Source organism: Trachypithecus francoisi, unplaced genomic scaffold (genome assembly GCF_009764315.1).
Source record: "Trachypithecus francoisi isolate TF-2019V2 unplaced genomic scaffold, Tfra_2.0 Lachesis_group14, whole genome shotgun sequence".
NCBI classification, from domain to species: Eukaryota; Metazoa; Chordata; class Mammalia; order Primates; family Cercopithecidae; genus Trachypithecus; species Trachypithecus francoisi.
Window position 1 is genome coordinate 25,006,331 of NW_022681459.1, and position 17,468 is coordinate 25,023,798.

Here is a 17,468-nt window from a genome sequence, read left to right on the forward strand (position 1 = left end):
TGACTCATTTCTCCTTTCCTAGAACTCCTGGAAATACTGTAAAATATAGGACAAGCATTATCACCAAAGATCTATCAGGAAATTTCCTTTAAAGAAAATACTATGCGAGGCTGCAGGGAGGCACTGAGGATGTCCAGGTAACTGGAGCAGACAGAGCCTGTGCCCGTGGTGGACAAGCATCTGCAGTCTTTTCCCTGTCAGGTACCTCTGCTTCCAAGATGCACCTACTCTAGGTTTGATCCCTAGCTTCCCAGGACTCAACCACAGTGCTGAATCTTGGAAACAGGCAGGAATTTCCTGTTGGTCTCATGACTCTCAATCTATGGCCTCTTTTCTGGTTCAGCATGTTTCTGGGGGCTCTTGTCTTGCCTCCAGGGTGACCTTCCAGACATCCTAAGCCTTGCAGTGGCCAATGCCTCTCCCAACTGGCTTCATCCAAGCCACAGACATTGCCAAACCATCTCTATTTCCAAGAGGAAAGGGAACAGATGCCATATTAGTTCCTTTCTTTCCCCTTGACTTTTCCAGGTTGCCCACACTCCAAGTTCTAGGCAAACTGAGTCTTCCAACATCCACTCTGCACTCCTAGCTCCGCACATTCCATGGCTTGCCTGGACCCTTCCCTTCCAACCATCGACTCCACCTACCTCTCCAGGCCCATTGCTTAACACTTCTACACTATGCTCCCACTCGACAAGCCCCTTTGGTCTCTGAACACATTGCATTACTTCATGCCTCAGTTCAGGTTTGACTTCCTGTTTGACATTCTCCCTGGCTACCCCCTTCTGAGTGCCCATCCCCTCTGAACCTTAGCAACTGTGCATACTGTAGGACTTGTCATTCTTGGAGCCATGACTTACAAAGTAACAGAGCAAGTCAGAGGGAATAGTCTTGACAACTCCAGGAGCAACTGAAACACTATAAAGGATGAATTCCTCTGTTTCCAAAAAGGGTAAAATAAAATACCAAATCACAACCAAAGAATGCATAGAATGAACGGAATTTCCCTGAACAGCTTTGAGTTTCCTGACATGAGATGCTGACCAGTCATTTGTTCAGAATTTTCCAGAAGAATTTCTGTCCCAGAAAGTAGTGCAATAAAATGACCCATAAGAGCTCTTCTAAAATGGTTTCAGGGATGCAGTGATACTTCAAGGGAAATAAATCTCTGATTCCTTTTGCTTTTCTTCATATGAAGTTCCTTCTTTCATTCAATCAGAGGTGGGTGGTGGGGTGCCAAGGGTCAGGTGGGCATGATGATGGGGCAGGATGGCAGGCTCGAAGGTAAGGCTGGTTAGTTACTCTGACATATAAGGGATACTTAGAACAGGGATCCCTAACCCCCAGGCAGTGGACAAGTACTGGTCCGTGGCCTGTTAGGAATTGGGCCACACAGCACGAGGTGAGCGGCAGGTGAGCATTTCTGCCTGAGCTGCACCTCCTGTCAGATCAGCAGTGACATTAGATTCTCATAGGAGCACGAACCCTATTTGAACTGCACATGGGAGGGATCTAAGGTGGTGCACTCCTCACGAGAATGTATTGCCTGATGATATGAGGTGGAACAGTTTCACGCTGAAACCATCCCCACCCCCTCCTCCTACCCCTGGTCTATGGAAAAATTGTCTTCTATGAAACTGGTTCTTCATGTCAAAAAGGTTGGAGACTGCTGATTTAGAAAATAATCACCCGGCCCAGTAGCTTGACCCTGTTTTAAGGAGTCACTCAAGCCCAGTGGTGAGCTTGGTATGGTCACCAGAATGCCTTACGTTTGTCTAATGATGCAATGTTGTATTAGGGAGCCCCATGCCAAGGTACCGTGGCAGACTCTGGTTACCATGGTGCTCAATTCTCTCCTGCTTTTTAACTTATGCCTATAACTTCCATTGAGGGAATGAACCCTGGGGAAGCCTAGGGTTATGCATGCTGCTGTGGGACTATTTGTCATGCTTCACCTTGAGAACTGGCTGGGTTGCAGTGACGAGTAAGGGATTCGTTCATTCATTCATGGCCCAGCCTGTGTGAAACTGTGAAAACACACAGCCTTTGGGAGGGCCATGATCAAGTTTTGTGACAGGAGATTTAAGCCTAAACTGCCAATACTGGATAACCCATGTGGAGCCCCCTAATCAGACAGGGAACCCAGTGGGGCATGATAACGGCTCCTTCCCTAGCCAGGTCACTCTGGTCACTATCAGTATCCAGGGAAGTGGTGTGGATGCCTGTCCTCAAAATAGGACGCTATCCCTGCTGAACTCTGCCACATCATTATCAACAGGACAGCAGAGATTCCCGGTTATTGGAATAACCCCAGGAAGCCAGCTTGTTCCCTACGCATGCAGAAAAGTGTAGGGTGCAGAAAGATGTGCTTCTCCAACCTCTCAGCTGTGTCAATAGTTATAAAAGAAATTAAGTCAGGCAGGGCACAGTGGCTCACGCCTGTAATCCCAGCACTTTGGGAGGCTGAGGTGGGCGGATCATGAGGTCAGGAGGTCAAGACCATCCTGGCTAACACGGTGAAACCCCGTCTCTACTAAAAATACCAAAAATTAGCCGAGTGTGGTGGCGGGCACCTGTAGTCTCAGCTTCTTGGGAGGCTGAGGCAGGAGAATGGCATGAACCCAGGAGGCGGAGCTTGCAGTGAGCCGAGATCACACCACTATACTCCAGCCTGGGCGACACAGCGAGACTCAGCCTCAAAAAAAAAAAAAAAAAAAAAAGAAAAAGAAAAAGAAAAAGAAAAAGAAAAAGAAAAAGAAAAAAAAAAAAACAAAGAAACTAAGTCAGGGGAATATTTTTAAACTGTTTCTTTGAGAAATTCAATTTTATAACCAAATGTGACATTTACTGGGGCTGGAGACTGAGGAAAATTTACAGATAGAAACTGTATTATTTTCTTGTGCTTCTTGTCATGTGTTTTCAGCTTGAACTTCTATTTGGATAGAGGAGGGAAGGGAGAGAGGGTAACCCCTTTGTAGGTATCTAGTAATTGATTCTCAGCAACAGAGATCTCTGAGAAGGAAAATGAGGAACACCATTCTAATCTCTGTTGTTCTTTTATCTCTTCTTTCTTTTTCTCTACTTACAGTTAATTTCTTCATTTCAGCTTTGACAAAGATGACATAGATCGATTTTTTTTTTCCTATTCCTCTCACTCAGTACAACCAAAAAGTCCTGGACAATGTATATGGTAAACTTAAGTTGACTCTGAAAGGTGAATAGAGGAAGCCATACCAGCTAGAGACCTTGGGATCTGAGGAATAACATGGGAGTGAGTTCTCTGAGTTTTTTTTTTTTTTTGTATTGTTTATCCCTGACTGGATACTGGAGATGGCAGCAAATTGGAACTGTCAATAGATGCAGACAAAAATGCCCCAAGTTTGAATTCTGTAGCCAAAGACCTAGGAAAGAGGTAGTCTAAGATGACAGAAAACTTTTGGATGATAACCTCTGTAGCCAAACATTACAGAAAAAACAGCAATTCCACTTGGAAAGCAAAGGCTGAGTGGGGAGCTTAGGCTTCCACTCTTGTCAGGCTGTAATGCTGCACCCAAACCTGTTGCCAGGATAGTGTCAGGGAAGACAGAGTGGAGATTTGGAATTTTCCTTCTTGCTGAAGGATAATGAGACTCCCTAGAGAACACATGGGGAGCCTGGTCCTCCATACGGTTCTGGTAATAATGAGGTATGTCCCCCAGACCCTAATACCAGGGGAGGTATTAGAAGAGAGCCAGTATAGAGTCAGGATATTCACTGCCATCCAGCTATAACAAGGTCACTCTTGCCAAGTGTTGGTGGAGACCACCACATGGGAAGTAGTAATGAGGTGCCCCCTCCTATCCCAGCCAGGATGGTGTTGCTGGAGGCCCAGTAGGGATTCTGAACCTTCATTCCCATTCAGCAGTAAAAAGGATGACACCCTACTAGTGAGCAATGAGGTGGGTCCCTTCTTAACTCACCAGAGTGAAGTCAGAGGAGGCCTGCTATCATACAAGATTTAAATAAGATCTAGAATCTTATAATAACACCAAAGATGTTTAGGTTTCCGTAAAAGATTACCTGTCATACCAACAGAAAGAGCTAAAACTGCATGACTAAAGACAAATATCAACAGATATGACCCAGATTTTATAATTATATGAGGAATATAATGCAGCCATCATAAAAATGCTTTAACAAGCAATTACAAACATAACTGAAACAAATGAAGAAAAGTTCTAACAGACAAATAGTAAGCCTCAGCAAAAAATCAGCACTCATGGAGAAGAACTGGAAAAAAAATTCTGAACTAAAGATTATAATAACTAAAATAAAAAACTCAGTTCATGGACTGAACAGCAGGGTGCATAAGACAGAGCAAAGAAACAGTGAACTTGTTGATAGAACAATAGAAATTATATAATCTGGACACTAGAGAGAAAATAGACTTAAAAAAAATTACAGAGCCTTGGGAACATGTGGGGCTGTAACAAAAGAGCCAACATTTATGACACAGAGTATCAGGAGAAGAAAAAGAAGATGAGACCGAAGAAAGTATTCAAGGGAATAATGGCTGCAATTTTTTCAAAAAAATTTTTAAAAAACTACAGATCCAAGAAGCCAAATGAAACCCATGCAAGAAAAACCCAAGGTAATTAATTCAGAGACACATGATAAACTTCTGAAAACTAAAGAAAAAGAAAAAAATCATGAAAGCAGTCAGAGAGAAGTAATGCATTATCAATAGGGAAAGGTAATTCAAATGACAGTGGTTTTCTACTTAGAAACTGTGGAGGCCAAAATAAAACAGCATAACATTTTTCAACTACTGAAAAAAAATTTTTTTTTCAGCTCAGAATTGTATACCAGCAAAAATATCTTTCACAAATCAAATGAAAATCAAGGCACTCAGGCATTTTCAGATGAAATAAAACAAAGAGAATTTGTGAAGAAAACGTGAAGAATTTATTTTATTTACCCTAAAAGAAAGGAAGTTCTCTCAACAAAAAGGAAATAATAAAGGAAGCAATTCTGACACCTGTTAGAGGTAGAAAGGACATGGAAAGAGAAAATATATAGGCAAACACAGTAGACTTTTCTTGAGTTTTCTAAATTATACTTGAGGGTTGAAGCACATATTATAGCGTGGTCTAATGTGATTCTTAATATATGTAGAGGAAATACTTAAGAAAACTACATTTTGAATAGGGTAAGGGAAATGAATGTAAAGGGAGCTAAGATTTCTATGTTTCCCTTGAATTGGTTAATATTAACAGCAGTAGTTAAGACATACATCTATATATAGTATGTATATATAAATTACATTGTGTATATATACATGAACACACAATGTAATTCCTAGAACAGTCGCTGAAAAAGCTAAACAAAGAGATATATTCAAAACACTATCGATAAATCAAAGTTGAATTTTAGAAAATGTTGAAGTAACCCACAGGATTTCAGGAAAAAAACCCAGAGAATCACAAAACAAAAAACAAATAGAAAACAAAAAATTAAATGGCCAACCTAAGCCTTAACATGCTAATAATTATATTAAACATAAATGGTCCAAATACACCAAAGAAAAAACAGAGATTAGCAGAGTGTATAAAAAGCAACTCCAACTATATGCCATTAAAAAAACTCACTTCAAATACAATGGTATGGGTAGATTGAAAGTAAAAGGATGGAAAGAGATGTACCATACAAGCATTAATTTTAAAAAAGTGTGGCAATATTATTACACAAAGTAGACTGCAGAGCAAAGAAAGCATAACAGATGGAGAGAAAAATTACATAATAATAAAGATTCAATCATGGAGAATATTATGTTAAATAAGCCAGGCACAGAAAGAAAAATATATGTTCTCACTCATATGTCAGAGCTAAAAAATTGATCCAATGGAGTAATGAGTAGAATGGTAACCAGAAGCCTGGAAGGATCAGGAGGGGGATGAGCAGAAGTTGGTTAGTATGTACAAAAATACAGTTAGATAGAAAGAATAAGCTCTGTTGTTTGATAGCACAGTAGAATAACCATAGTTAATGATGATGTATTATATATTTCAAAATAGCTAGGAGAAGACTTAAAATGTTCCCAACACAAATGAATAATACATGTTTGAGGTGATGGATATCCCAAATACCCTGACTTGATCATTCCACATTTTATGTATGTATCAAAATATCACATGTGCTGTTCATAAATATGAACAACTATTAAGTATCAATAAAATAAAGGTTTAATCAACCAAGAATACATAGCAATCCTAAATGTGTATGCAACAAACAACAGAGGTGCAAAATATGTGAAGGAAAAACTGATAGAACTGAAAGGGGAAATAAATCCACAAATATAGTTGAAGATGCCAACACCCTTCTCTTAACAATTGTTAGGACAACTACAGAGAAAATCAGTAAGGATACAGTGAAAATCAACCAACAGGATCAAATCAATGTTTATAGAATTTGCCATACAACAACAGCAGAAAACATGTTCTTCAAATGCCCACAGCATATATACTAAGACAGACCCCCCACAAAAGAATTGAAATCATACCAAGTATGCTCTCTGATCACAATGGAATTGGACTTTTAAAAAATCATTTTTTTTTGTTTCTTCTTTTTCTCTTTTTCACTTTTGCCACCCCCATGACTGCTTTCTACCCGTATAGGATGTCATTACTCTGAATGCTGCAGTCAGTGTGCAGTTCTTGGGACGTTTTTGGAGTGGGATGTGGCTTTCATGGCTCAGAGTTTTAAAGGAAAGGGAGGAATGGACTTTCCATTCTCTTTAACTTCTTTATTGGAACACTCTCTCTGTTCCTGGAGAATTAGCATAACCCTCACCTTGCTCTATTGTGACTATTCTTGGAACCTTTCTATAGAATACTAGAGGAAACAGGAAGATAGTTAGATTCTGAGTCTGTGTCATGGAAGATGGGTTTGCATCTTGTGTGCAGTTTAAACAGTTTTGTGACAAAAAGAATTAAGCAGAGCAGAAAAATAGCTTTCCTTATGAAACCAAAAATCCAGCAGTAAACTTCCAATTCAGAAGGCAGAAGTCAAGAATGACTGTATCTGCTGGGGACCCTCTCTCCCCTGGGGACCAGTCATTGCAGAATCATGTCCTTTGTTTATATCATCCTTTTAGCACTGCTGAGCCAAGAAACTCAGTTCTGCTCAACCACGATGAATATTTTTCAAAACCGCATATTCACAATCATGAGATTCTCATTGACAAGTCTGTGGTTCCTAATTTTTAAAAATATCTATCTGTAAGGAATTAAAAACAACTCTCTCCACTTTTAGCTATAAGGTGGGCTATTGGCCAAGCACGGCCAGGGGCCTCTGTCCCTGACAGGCGGCAGCTGTTCAGGCTCCCTGTCCCAGAGCACAGCAGAAGGCAGGGGAGAGGGGGTGGAAGCAGGATTCAGAGTGTTCAAGGCAAGAATTCTTTCCCAAGGCTTCATCCTCCCGGGGACTGGGTGCTAGGGCAGATGGTGCTTGCATTTTCCATCACTCAGAAAGCCATGGCCAGAGACAGGAGGGTGGGGAGGGGGAGGGAAGAGGTCCAAACATCATTTCTGGAAGCTCTTCAGATTCCCTGCATTTTAAAATCTCATAATTCTTCCCTCTGAATACCACAGAGCCAGTGCCATACAATGTTGTGGCATTTGCTGGGCCACATTCCCTAGTGAGATGGGAGAAGAATTACTGTGCCTAAGGCAGCGACCAGCTTAAACATTTTCATTTCCTTCTTGTGGCTCAGCTCTTCCACCAGGAAATCCTGATAGCATCTTCCTTGCCCTCTCCCTACTCCTTGCTGTTCATTTCTCAACTCTGTGATTTTGTGCTTCTGGCCTTAGTCAGAACCAGCCTCTCTGTTCCTGGTTCTCTATGAGAACACGCCTAGGTTCCTGCCTAGATGGAACTAGGTGAACTTCAAGTCAGTGTGGAAAATGCCCTTGTTCTCAGGAGATATACACTCAAATACTTAGGGCAACCTATCCTGATGTCTATAACTCTTAAATGGAGAGAGAGAGAACACAAATAAATAAGGCAAATGGGACAAATGTTTACAACTGGGGGCAATCCAGGTAATGGGTATATCATGTGTATTATATTACTCTTGTGACTTTTCTACAGGTTTGTCATTTTTCAAAATTAAAAAAAAGATAAAAAATCAGTATGGTGAGTGTAAACTGCTTCTCCTAAGCCCCAGGTCAGAACAATGGCCTCTGACCTGGGGAAGTTGTATGGTTTGGGTATTGACCCGGCTGGATGTACCAGTTACTTGGCTTCATTCCAGTGTGTGATGATCTTGCATGGTTCACCAGGCCATGCTCTGGTAGGAGTAGCATTGAGTTGTATCCTTAATATTTCAAATGCATTGCCTGTGGCTCTTCTGAGCCTTGAGGTGCCAATACTCCAATGAAGACCCACTGAATCAAAATCTCTGTGGAAAAAAGTAAAGAATATGCATTTCTTTAAACCATTCCTATGGATATATCTAATTTTAAGGTGTTAAGACAAAGACTTCTGTCTCCTTTGGAAAACAGCAAAGATACAAAGAAACTGTATGAAATCTCCACTTTTGATGCAACTAGGAAATGCCCACAACCTCAGAACATGTATGTAGAGGGAGGGCTCTTGTTACATGCAGCAGAAATTGGGCCAGGATAAAGGTGGTGAGTGAGAAACGATGCCTAGCACCAGAAATCTATGGCAGAGCTGGCTGCCCATAGCCTTCACCATCCTGGGGGCATAGTCAAAGCATTACCAATGTTTAGAGCAACAAAATGAAGATGTGGTACTGGGTATGAGAGCCTTCCTGGACAGTGTGTGATACCACAGAGGGACTGGAGGAAGCAGAAGGAAAGAAGAAAATGCTCAGATCTGCCATTTTGCAAAGGGAATCATTTTGTGTGGCCGAGTGGAAAAGAAACTGTGGACAGTGAGCAGCACTGTGGTTGCCAATCTTTGTTAGCTGGTGTGATGTAAGGACTAAACCTCTGACAAAACTCGGAATTAGACAGAGCTTTACTCCAGCCCAAGAGACTTCTTGCTCTGTGCTGTGCTTCCTGGGCCCTTCTCAACACTTCCTTTCACAAATCACTGACCCAGAAAGAAATCCCCTTTCATGAGGAGCCAGCAGTGGATCTATCAAAAATATTACAGGAAAAAAAGACAAGCTGGAAGCTGAACAATGACCTAGAAAAGTAAAGTGACTAGTAAATGGTAAAGCAAATATAGAAATAGTACAGGGAATACATTAAGTGAATATTGAAATAGAGGCCATATTTATTTGGAAAAAAGAGAAAGACACTGATGAAAATATGATCAGGGACATTGAGTGCAATTTGAGAAGAGAGATCAAAGTAAAAAGAAAAAATATCAAACTGAAAATGATAGACATGGAAGACAGAAAAAGATAATTCAACATGTACATAGTTTGTATCTTAGGAGAAGAAAACAGAATTAGCAGAAAAACATTTAGATATATCATTAAGAAAATTCAGATGAAGCTCAATTCTTACTATTGATAGAGCATGCTAGGTCCTGGAGGGGAAAAGGGGAGTTATGGGCACTGATATATATCTTGATATAGTTACTGCACTTCAGAGAAAAAACAAATAATTTTACAGGTATCAAAGCATAAAGGGCACATAGAAAAGAGGAAAAACAGACTATCTTTAGCCTTCTCTCTAGAAACATTCAACAAGACAATGGGATAAGATCTAAAGTCTTTAGGAAAATAAAGTGAGATACTACAGTTTTATACTCAGCCATACTGGTGTTCAAGCAAAGAAATGCCTGAGAGATATCTTAAAGATGAAGCACTCAGGAATGAAATTCTCCATGGGTTTTTTTTTGAAGATATCATAAAGGTAAACTTCAGCTGCCTAAAAGAAGAATGGAGAAACCGTGATGAAATATTGCACGGAGTGATTAATCTATTTACACACACATCTAAGGATAAAACAATCATGAAAATAGTGATGACAGAAAAGAATAAAAAAGTGAAAACCACGACAGTGTTAAAATAATAATGTAACTGACAAAATCCAGGTAGAAGAGAAGATTGAAGGCAGTGAAAGAGACCTATGTTTCTTACCTTAAAAAAAGAGAGGAATCCAATATGTTTAAAGCTGAAAAATCAAGTAAGGGAGCTACAGAAATATTACTTAAGGGAATAAAGGTCAGCACTCGATGAACTAGGAATAACAGCGTAACCAATTAAAACCAGGCGGGGAAGGGGAAGGAGGAAGGAAACTAGATGAAAATAGAAAAATCAAAGAATCTCAATTTAAACATACTTCATGGTAGGGAGACAAAAGTTTCTGTCTAAAGAACAGAGATGTAAGTACAGTATATATGATAGAAGAACAAAATGAAATTCTCATTCTACCGAATTTATAAAATTGCAAATTACAACAAAGCAAAGCAAACAAAGAACACAAAATAAAATATGATAAAGAACAATAAACATATTTTTAAGATCTGGAGGCTTCATGGAGAACAACTTCAAAAATAAAAGACCAAAATATAGCAATAGGTAATTACTATGGAAAAATTCCCAAGACACATTGTTAAGTAAAAAAGCTATTTAAGAGAATATATGGTAGTGTTCCACTTACGTTTAAGAAAACATATATATATATATATATTTAAAATTTTATAAGATGTATAACTAAGGTCACATAAACACACATATGTGTGAGCATACGAACAGGATATCTCTGGAAGGATACACAAGAAACTCGTAACAGTGGTTTCTCTGGGATAGAAAACTGAACTGGAGTCTAGGAAAGGTTTCTCACTGTCCACAATTTGATACTCTTTATTTTAACTATGGGCTTATATTACTTTTTCAAAATATATAAAATACTTAAAAAGCTCCACAGATGGTTCTAGCCAGCATTGGGTGTTGAGCAGCCCCGGGTTTTTCATTCCAGGGCTTCTGACTACCTAATGGCAGTTGTATTGTGTCTCAGTGGCAGGGATACAGTGATGATTGCTATCTCTGTCTCATGTGGGGTTTTGGCAGACCAGCAAAGAGTTTTATTGATTTCCTTGTGTCTGAAATTTCCTGATTTCAGAAGAAGGTTACAGTCAACTAAAAAAACGTAAAAATAAAAACAAAAGCCCAGTGATGAAGTTACAAAGTACTGGGGCTTTGGGTCTTCCAAGCTACCACTGATACTTTTGTCTTCATGCTAGTGTGCCTGCATTTCAGCTCCTCTGAATTAATAGAACAGCTTCTTAGCATATCTCCTGGATTCTGGCTTCTTGGCCTTTCAGTTCTCCCTCTTTCCCACTTTTACCCTGCTGGTCCCTTGCGTCATGACTCCTTGTGGGCACTCCATGAGACACCCCATGCCCTGGATGCTCAGTGTAACATGGCCCCAAGACACATGCTGCAGGTGGGCAGGTCGCCGGGTGCAATGCCTATTTCCATCTTTGCTCCTGTTCCTCCCCAGGCAGGAGTAAACCCAAACCCACCTGCTGCTCAGCCCAGCACTGATTCCTTTCTCTCCTGAATCCTATTTTACACCCAGGTAAGAGCTCATAATTTAGTTCTTAATTGTTCCCCAATTACCTCATCTGTGATAATTTTTCTCCAACTTGAGTTTGAGCTCTTTCAGGAGGAAGACCATGGGGCTCTGTGTTCTAAGCTGATCCCACATCTTATGGTCTCCCACCATCCTCACAGCTATTAGCTTAGCTCAAGCCACCCTCCTTTCTCGCCTGGTCTACTCCAGGCAGGTCTCCCTGCTTTTCCTCTTCCTGTGATCTGTTCCCTACATGGCAGCCAGAGCCATCACTGGCTTGGAAGAAGAAATAAGCTCATGGATCTCCCTGGCTTAAAACTCTTTCCAGCACACTTGTGATAAGATTTAAGCTTCAGGTGGCATGCAGTTCCTGCAGGATCTGTCCCTAGGATCCCTCCACCCTCATCTCCCAGCCTTCTCCCCATCACTCACACTGCAGTCTTTGACTTTCTTGCCCAGTCCTTCCCCGGGGCCACTGCACTTGCCAGAAAAGCTTTCCCACTACCCCTCTGGAGTGACTCTCTCTGCCATATCATCCAGGTCATCGTTATAATGTCACCTCTTCTGAGGCCTTCCCTGACACCGTATCTAGCATAGTTCCCATCTTCACCCCCTCATCACTTCCCAATGCTTTCCCTGCTTAATTTATCTTTGTAACTTTCATCTTCATTGTGGATGTGGGTAGACAGTATAATCTGGGGTTAGACTGTCAGAGTTTACATCTCAACTGCACTACTTGAGCTGCGTGACATTGGGAAAGTCCTTAACCTCCTTGTGCCTCATTTTCCTCATCCGTACAATGGGGATAATATTATATTTAGTTTATGAAACTATAGTGAGAATAAAAGGAGACATTAATGATATGAAAACCACTTAGAAGGCTGACAGGCAGGAGCTGAGGACTACGTCAGTCATTATTGTCTTTATATAACAGGTCTTTATTTACTCATTATTGCCCAACTCCCTACCCTAGACTGTCAACTCTGGTGTATCAGTCAGCTCAGCCTACTGTAACAAAGTACCACAAAGTGGGGGGCTTAACCAGGCATTTATTTTCTCAAAGTTCTGGAGGCTGGAAGTCCAAGGCCAAGGTTTCAGTGTGGCTGGTTCCTTGGAGGCCTCTGTCCTTGGCTTGGGGATGGCGTCTTCTCCCTGTGTCCTCACAGAGTTGTCCCTCTGTGTGTGCCTGTGTTCTCATCTTTTCTTTTTTTTTTTTTTTTTTTTTTTTTTTTGAGACGGAGTCTCGCTCTGTGGCCCAGGCTGGAGTGCAGTGGCCGGATCTCAGCTCACTGCAAGCTCCGCCTCCCGGGTTCACGCCATTCTCCTGCCTCAGCCTCCCGAGTAGCTGGGACTACAGGCGCCCGCCACCTCGCCCGGCTAGTTTTTTTGTATTTTTTAGTAGGGACGGGGTTTCACCATGTTAGCCAGGATGGTCTTGATCTCCTGACCTCGTGATCCGCCCGCCTCGGCCTCCCAAAGTGCTGGGATTACAGGCTTGAGCCACCGCGCCCGGCACCAGTCAGCTTGGATTAGAGCCCGCCCTAGTGACCTCATTTTACCTCAGTCACCTCTGTAAAGGCTGTATCCCCAAATACAGTCCTATTCTGAGGTACTGGGGGTTAGGACTTCAACATACAAATTTTGAGGGCATGCAATTCAGCCCCTAACATCTGGAGAAGTAGGGTGGCGACCTGGTTAACTCTGTATCTCAGCAGGCAGAAATGCATTTTCCAGTACACTTCAGTGTCTCAGTAATGACTCCTTGGAAACCTGACAGCATTTCCCACAGAGCTGGTCCCTCTGCCCCACAGCCATAAAACATGGAGTGACTACTGGGCGCCAAGCTGAGAAGGTACTTGAGGAACATCCTTGAGAAACACCAAACCGAGGAACACTCCGGACCTTGGATTGTGTTCACTAAAATTTAAACGACTCCTTCATAGCCCAGTGGCAAGTAGGGGACCATTAGCCTCACTGAGGTGTTGATGCCGGGCCCCTGGGCAAGCTGGTGACTGGATAGGAGAGGAGGGTGTGGGTACCCTGAGCTTCCAGTAGTGGGGTTTTAGGTCATCACAGTCAAGTGGGTGGCTCAAGCCCCCCTTGCAGAACACACCTCCATTCTAATCAAACAAGCCCATGTCTGTCTCATTCCTTGGCCTGCTCCTCAAGCCCCAAGTAAGGCTTGGAAGACAGCCCTTCTTGGAACCAGTTTCCAGTCTTACATAAGGTGTTAGAATCGCCAGTGGTTGGAATTCTTCCATGAGAGCTGTGGAAAAGGGCTGTATTTTGCTTACAATCAGGTGACCCTCACTCCGTACAACAGTTGAATCCCCCAAACATCGTGTGTGAATTTTAAGTCCAAGCCTACCTTAAATAGGCAGGGCTGGAGGGGGTCACTATTTATAGTATATATCCAGTGTGCCTTTTTTGGCAAGCAGAGAAGTCTTCTATTTTAACTCTTCTGTTTTGTAAATGTCACCTTTATCCACACGGGCATGCACACATGTATACACATTGTGGCATTCAAGTCGGTGAGGACCAAGTATCTAGCTGCGCTTTAATTCTAAAAGGGGAAGGCTTTGTTAAGTAGCTCAAACTGCAGGGGAAATTATGATCTGAGTTTAAGCTAATATATCATGAAAAAGCCTAGACGCAGCATCTGTCAACTTGGGTGATCTTGCTTCTCTCTGGGCAGCCACCTGGTAAATTCGTATTTTGCAACAGCAGCTGCAGAGACTGTGTTTACCCCGTGTAGATTGTCGGAGAAATATGAAGAAACTGGGGGTTCTTCCTCTTCTATTTGTGCTAGTGGTAGGCTGATTTAGTTGAACACATTCTGGCAGTTTTGTAAAAGCGTACAATGCCTTAGAATTTTGAGCTGCTAAATCGGTCCCCTCAATAGCCAGGGGAGAGACAGGGCAGACATCTTGACTGATGTGTGACATCATTTGTTGCCAGGATGAAAGAGCAGGATTGGCTCCAAGATGAAGGGGTCAGTCCTACATGAGAGTAGCCACAGTTGAGAGGTGTTCTTCAAAAGGTAGGACAGAGACTTTAAAAAGGCTAGGAAGATTCAGACAAGGTGAGTGGAGACAGCCAACAGCAGAGCCGTGCTCATGAAGAGTATAGACACTCGACATACACAGCAGAGAACTACTGGTGAATATCAATGTAGTAAAACTGAGGAATGGAGCAAAACGTGTTTTATGTCTTTTCGTTAACATTTTGCTTTATTTTGTATTATTTGATTCATTAATATTTTAGGCACAGTAATTCCTGATTTATTAGTATGTCTGCTTAAATGAGTAAAAGGTGGAGTAATAAAATTTTAGGTTCTTAGTTTTTGAAATTCACAGATTGTTATGCCTGACTACTTACTGTGCTTCCACAGTAACCAAGACAGTAGCCTCCAATGGCTGGACACGAATTTGAGTCTTTGCCCATATGCTATACCCTCAGCTTCTTCATATTGATGGGTATGGCACAGGTACCAAATTTGATTTATTGCAAATCTGATTTAGAGTGGGTGCAGAGAGACTTGAAAGGGCTGTGTCTGTTTATTACTGAATTTTTGAGAGTTTATTCTTCAGGAAGTACATCTGGTGCCAGACATTTATATTTTTAATGATTTGGATGAATTTTGCTTTATTCACAGTGTGGGGTTGACATCTAAAATCGGTTTTTGTGCATCAGGAAATAAGGTTATTAAAATATTATTAGAATAGGTTTTCACAGGCACTTTGCTACATGTGACAAAATGCATAATTAGCTGGAATTAAGAGCTAATAGGTTTATAACATAAATGCCCCACTTCTAAAATAATGTTTAGCTGATACTTATGTGCACTGCTGTAACTTGTGTAAGAAAAAAATTGTTCTATGGTTTCTAAAAGTCTTACTGCCTTATATTGTCTCTTTAAGCAATTTTAAAATATAAAGGTTTTTTTTTTGGTAGAGAGAGAGAAGGTAAGCTTCTGCTATATTGGCAGTTTGGAGGTTGAGTTTAAACTGCTTGAAATGATGAGACCTCAGGAAAGACCATATGAAAATATCAGCTTTTCAGGCCAATGAGTCATCCGGCATCACAAGCCGTGTTGTGGGGCTGGAGGCCGGTTTCAGTCTGCATCATCCAATAGCTGATGCTTGACAGAGACACAGGAAAGGAATATGCAATTCTCCAATTTTTTTTTTTTTTTTTCAGGTAGTCTGACTTTGTCACCCAGTCTAGAGTGCAATGCTATGATCTTGGCTCACTGCAATCTCTGCCTCCCATGTTCAAGTGATCCTCTCGCCTCAGCCTCCCAAGTAGCTAGGACAAGTGTGCACCACCATGTCTGGCTAATTTTTGTATTTTTAGTAGAGAGGAGGTTTCATCATGTTGGCCAGGGTGGTCTTGAACTCCTGACCTCAGGTGAGTCACCGGCTTCAGCCTCCCAAAGAGCTGGGATTACAGGTGTGAGCCACCATGGCTGGCCAGGAATATCCAGTTCTTTAATAATGTTTCTTCTCTAAAACACTGGCATTCAGATTAAATATCTGTATGCCGTTGTTTAACACACTGCAAAAACAAGTCAGGTGAGAGATGAAACCTAGACAGAACTAGAAAACAAGTTACCCAGACTTGTAAGCTGTGTGTGTGATTAGGTAGCTTCAAATACAAAGCTTTGAAGATGTGCAGGGGTTTCAGAGGTGGAGGGACTCAGGTCCTCTGGTAGGGCCACGTGATTGCATTGTCTTATTGGACTGTCACAGGAGCTGTCTGTTCAAAGGCACTTGCTCTTAGCAAACTCATGCCTCTCCAAAGTGTCCTCTAAAAATAAGGAGAGGACACTTTGTTTTACTTTTACTGAAGTGAGAACACCAAAACATGCTTTAGGGGGGTCTCTAGCACTTCCGTGGGTCCATCAGTTCCCATTCTCCCCCAAATAAACAACAGAAAAGTTAAGCAGAAAAACATTTTCTCTCTCTCTCTGTCTCTCTCATTTTATTTTATTTTTTTAGAGACAGGGTCTTGTTGTGTTGCCCAGGCTGGTCTTGAACTTGGGGACTCAAGTGATCCTCTCGCCTTGGCCTCCCAAAGTGCTGGGATTTCAGGCAAGAGTCACTGTGCCTGGACTAGGAAAAGATGTTCTCTATGCCCATAAGGCTTCAAGAGAAGCTAGTTTCCTTATCTTCACTCTTTAGAGCTAGATCCCAAGTACCTCTTGGATACAGCCCTAATCCTAACCCCAAACATAATTTGTGCACAGAAACTCCGTGTAGGAGTGTCAGAAAAGCTGAAGGCCCTATTGATAGGTGATTCAGATATGCTGGGAATGATGTAAAGTGTGTGTCTGGTGCAAAGAGCTGTATTTTTAACGTGATGCTGAAGTCACTAAGAAATACTCTACTTCACTTTATATGAAAAACAGAAGTTACCATTGTACAGAAAAAAAAAAAGTGGAGGAGGCCTTGTGCAAACATTTTCAGATAACCGTGTACATCTTTTTTTTTTTTTTGCCAGTCATGTTCCATCATATCCACCCCCAGCTCTCAGCTGTCTGCATGGGCAGGGGAGGAAAGGAAAGGCACTGGCTGGAGGGGGAGGCAGGGGCCTGACCCTCCTGAGCTTGAACTGTCTCGTTCTGTACAATACGGATCCAGCTCCTCTCTGAGATGCCAGTGGTAGAACAAGCAATTTTTTTGAGCTCCTTATAGCTTATCTCATTAATCATTTTATGAATGGAGGAGCCAGCTTAGAAAGAATGTGTCCATGTCATACCTCTGTTAAGGGCTGAGGCACTATGTACTCTTGCTGATGCTGTCATAAATGATAACTCAGGCACTTGCCCACTGTCTGGTTTTTATGGGGTGGTTTGTAATTTGGTGACTGGGGACTTCAACACCCAACTCTCAGTCTTGGACAGATCATCTAGAGAGAAGATCAACAAAGAAG